General features: G+C 49.7%; 1 long non-coding RNA gene across 1 annotated transcript; it reads right to left on the bottom strand.

Annotated features, from left to right (window-relative positions):
- Nucleotides 1-566: 566 nt before the first annotated feature.
- Nucleotides 567-2,316, bottom strand: LOC144223684 (uncharacterized). Its single transcript, XR_013332777.1, has 3 exons — nt 2,251-2,316; nt 1,423-1,550; nt 567-977 (listed from the first exon to the last, which is right to left on the bottom strand). It is a non-coding gene; the product is annotated as an uncharacterized LOC144223684 (long non-coding RNA).
- Between the last annotated feature and the right edge of the window lie 2,495 nt (nt 2,317-4,811).

Below are 4,811 nucleotides of genomic sequence, written 5' to 3'. Positions count from 1 at the left end.
CTTTGAGGAACCTCCATACTGTTTTCCACAGAGGCTGCATCAATGTGCCTCCCCACCAACAGGGCATGGCCGTTCCTCATGGACTTGGTTTTTTTGTTTGGTTTTTTTAAGGAAAAACAAAAATTCAGCGAATGTGTGCTCTCCTTGTTTTATAGAACAGGTGAGGTGGACCCGCACTTTCAGTTTCACTTATGTATTAAATAAGCACATGTAGCGCTTACTAGCTACCAGGTACTCTTTCAGAGTTTAGCCCCCAGGACAACCAGAGGTACTGTGATTATTCCCCTTTTGCAATGAAGAAACTAAGGCATGGAAGGGCTAAGTGGCTTGTCCAAGTTGAGGACAGCCAGGATTGCACTGAAGGCAACCTGGCTTCCAAGTCTGTGCTCTTGCCCTTTGACTTGATTTTTTTAAGTGGATTTTATTTTTTACAACTGTTTTAGATTTATAGAAAAATTAAGGTAGTAGAGAAGGTTCTAATACTTTCCATGCCCTGTTTCTGGTCTTATAAGCATCTTACATTAGCATGGCACGTTTGTTACAATTAACGAACTAATATCAATACGTTATTAATAAAAGCCCATAGTGTATTTGGATTTCCTTAGCTTTCACCTAGTGTCTTCTTCTGATCCAGGATCCCATCCAGGACATGGCATTATATGTCCAGTCCTCAGGCTTCCCTAGATCTCGTTGTTTGTGGCCTTGTTTCCTTGTTTTTGATGAGTTTGATGGTTCTGAGGAGTGCTGGTCAGGTGTTTGGGGAGGCATCTGATGATTTTTCTCACAACGAGACTCGGGCTCCACCCTTGACTTTTGATCGCGACAACGACTTCTTGAGAAGCAGGTGTACACGCACCAGGAACATCCATGTTGGTCCCGTACTATTCGGCAGAACTCCACACGAGACCTTTCCCTCTGGCGTATGTTTCTTCTCCGAAGGAAAAGGAGACTTCTGTTCTGTAGTTGTGCCGAGTTATCTGGTTGCAATGAAAAGAAATCATCTTAGCCCAGGCTCCCTGCTGGCGAGAGGCCCTTGGTCTATACCAGGCCCCAGATTTCAGGGTCACAGATTGCATTTGGTTCCCTCGGCCCCTCCTGCCTGGGCTTGTTTGTCACTGTTAAGGTTGGGGACCCTGAAGCCCAAGCCTCGTGCATGGCCAGCTGCTTCCCAGCTCCCAACGCTGGGCTCTGTCCCTGTGACTGTTTATCTCCGCTGTCTCTGTGGAGGCATCGCCTCAGCCCTGCGTGAGCACCGCTGCAGAAGCCTCTCCACCACCCTGCCTTCCCCATGTGCTGTCCTGCGGGTGGGCCACCACCCCAGGCGGGAGGCCGCACCCCTAGACGGATCCTCACAGGCTTGCCTGGGGACACACCCATTTAATCTAACCGGGGACGACAACACTCATAAAGATGTTTACACACCAGAGAAGTGCTGGAGATGTGGTCCTGAGATGATAAAAATACACACAACCTTTTAAAACCATGGCAACTCACGAGGCAGGAAGGCTGCCCATTAAAAGGCGTTTAAAATATGGCTCCAGGCTGCAGGTCTGGAAACAAAGCAGATCAGGAAAACAGCTGGATGGAATAGAGTCCTGCCTGCGTCCTCACCCCCACCACGACCCCGGTGAGAGCCCCGCCGAGCCGCAAGCCCACCCCCCTGTGAGCGGGGAAGGGGTGTAGCGCGGGAATCTCCCAGCCGCCTCCAACAGGTGCAGCCCCCACTTCCAGTCTCTCCCGTCCTTCAGTCCAGGCGGTCAGGTAGCTCACAGCTCCTGGCTCAGGCTACCTTCCCAACCGTCCTCAGCCAAGGGCGAGTCACGGCCCTCCATTCTCCACCTTTCGCTGCATCCACACCCTTTGCCCTGTGACTTTGCAGATCCTCCGACAATTTTCCAAAGGGAACACTTCTCTGCCCCGAGACTTCAGGGCTTGGCCGGGGATAGTAGCAGACGTGACGCACACAGCGCTTTGAGATGTGCTTGTGTGACGGGGTGCCACCTCTTAGGCCTCTGCCCTTGCTGTGAGAAGAACATGCCCCAGCTAGCTCGCTGATCCCCAGAGGAAGAGAGACATGTGGCGTAGACCTGGCCCTGGTCCTGGAGCCCAAGCCAGCAGATCCCAGCCGACATCAGCCAAACCGCGCTGTCCTGCCGTGCACGGTTAGGGGCCCAGCGTTTCTAGCCGTGCGGTCCCAGCGATAGCTGATGGCTATACAAACCCACCCCCAAGCCCTTCTTGGAAACCTACACAGGAGGAAGGCTTCTGGGAAGAGGAGGCTTCATGGGAATCCCTGTCCCAGGAGACCAATTCCTTCCTCATGTGAGTCTCAAAAGTGATGTCACAGACACTGTGACTCACCTTTCCCAGAAGGCATTAGTGTGTTAGCAACAACAGTAATTAGCGTCCACCTCGGGTTTTATAGGCAGGAGGTGACTGTGACATGCAACAATCTTATGAGGTTTGGGAACAGCCGGGATTATATGTCCATTTTGCCACGAGAAAATAAAAAACAGACAAGGTACGTGACTCACCAGGACAAGACCAGGGCAGCTGTCTGGAGCCAGAATGAGAGGAGTTCCTTATACCCAGCGGGAAGTCATAGGTGTGTGTTTTCATTTCATGTAAAAGGGATACGTGCCAATTGTAGAAAAATAGGAAAGTACAGAAAACATAAAAGATGAAATTTCCAGGGGCACCTGAAACTCAGTCGGCTAAGCGTCTGACTTCGGCTCAGGTCACGATCTCGCGGTTCATGGGTTCGAGCCCCTTGTCAGGCTCTGTGCTAACAGCTCAGAGCCTGGAACCTGCTTCCGAATCTGTGCCTCCCTCTCTGCTCCTCCCCTGCTTGTGCTCAGTCTCTCTCTTTCTCAAAAATAAACATTAAAAATATTTTTTTAAAAATGAAAGTTCTCATTCTAGTATTTTGGTTCAATTCTCACTATTATTTTAAATGCACATGTTCATTATGTGTATTTTATGAGTTAGAATCTTACTGCCTTTATAAGAGTATTTCCCATAGCATTAAAAACTCTTTAAGGGGCGCCTGGGTGGCTTAGTCGGTTAAGTGTCCGACTTTGGCCCAGGTCATGATCTCGCGGTCCGTGGGTTCGAGCCCCGCGTCGGGCTCTGTGCTGACTGCCAGCTCAGAGCCTGGAGCCTGTTTCAGAGTCTGTGACTCCCTCTCTCTCTGACCCTCCCCTGCTCACACTGTCTCTCTCTCCTAGAAATAAATAAAACATCTAAAAAAAAAAAACTCTTTAAAAATATAGTTTTTATTGCATAGCATTATGTTCTGTGGACTTATTCTAATTTGTTTAAATGTTCTTTCTTATTGCAAATGTTTCTGATTTTTGTCATTAAAAACAATGTTTTGGGGAACATCTTGGCTGGTAGGGGAGATAATTTATGTATTTAAATGTTTTTTTTATTTATTTATTTCTAGGAGAGAGAGAGAGACAGCATGAGCAGGGGAGGGTCAGAGAGAGAGGGAGTCACAGACTGAAACAGGCCCCAGGCTCCGAGCTGGCAGTCAGCACAGAGCCCGACGCGGGGCTCGAACCCACGAACCGCGAGATCATGACCTAAGCGAAAGTCGGACGCTTAACCGACTAAGCCACCCAGGCGCCCCTATAATTTATGTATTTAGTGCACAGAACATGGCATGTGCTTAATAAATAGTTGCCAGTGTAGATATTTGTCTAAATTGCCAGTAACTCCCCTAGAATAAACGTCCAGGTGAACTCGCTGTTTTAATGAGCTTTAACGTTTTGTTCTGATGCATACCGTCCAATTGCTTTCTAGAAAGATGTCCCAGGCCACAGTACTTACGATGGTGTTATAGGTGCCCCTCCCAAGGCTCCCACACTAAGTGTTTTCTCTAAAACAAAGCATTGCTAATTTGGCAGGTGGAAAATAGTAGTTCATTGTTACATTTTTTATTACTCCTGAGGCTAAAAATCCCCACATAATTGTCAACCATCGGTAACAGGATGAGGGGAGGCATTTGGGGCAGGGCCTGGCCTAATAAATAGTTTCAAATGAATGAATTATCAGAGGTGGGCCACTCTGCGGGTATGAGGAGAATCACCAGGGCTGTGTGTCAAGGCCTGGAGTTGTTGATTATTGTTTCCATAAATAAGGATCTATTCCTAGCCTTGCTCAGTTGAAAGTACTTTCAGATGAACAGAAGTCTGTGGAAGAAGTGAGGTTTGGGACTGTCCATCAGAGCGACTGGAGATGGCCAACTAGCCAGAGAGAACCCTGATGAGAAAAAGGAGCCCCTGGGGGCACCCGGGTGGCCCAGTCGATTAAGCGTCCGACTTCGGCTCAGGTCAGGATCTCCTGTTCGTGTGTTCGAGCCCCGCGTTGGGTTCTGTGCTGACAACCCAGAGCCTGGAGCCTGCTTTTGATTCTGTGTCTCCCTCTCTCTGTGTCCTTTCCCCCCACTTGCGCTCTATCTTTCTCTCTCTCTCTCTCAAAAATAAATAAACAGAAAAAAAAAAAACAGAAAAAGGAAAAGGGGCCTCTGGTCAGCAACCTGGGGGCTGGGGCTGCTGGTGGCGTCCTTACTCCTTCGGCTCCTTCGCAGCCTCAGCACATGCTTGTGCAGTGGGGTGTGTGGGGTCTGCAGACAGCTCTGTTCTCAGGGGGAAAGCAGGGGTGCGGGCTGCCTGCAGCCACCGGACTGGTGGAACTAGGTAACCCTCGCCGCGCTCCCCTGCTTCTCTTCCTCCAGGTCGGGCGGGGACCTCCTCCTTCCTGCCTTCTGCCTCTCTCACCCCAACCCAGAGCGCTCTGTAGCACCCAGG

The sequence above is a fragment of the Crocuta crocuta genome, unplaced genomic scaffold, assembly GCF_008692635.1.
Source record: "Crocuta crocuta isolate KB4526 unplaced genomic scaffold, BGI_CrCroc_1.0 scaffold70, whole genome shotgun sequence".
Classification (NCBI taxonomy): domain Eukaryota; kingdom Metazoa; phylum Chordata; class Mammalia; order Carnivora; family Hyaenidae; genus Crocuta; species Crocuta crocuta.
This window is presented reverse-complemented; position numbering and strand designations above follow the sequence as displayed.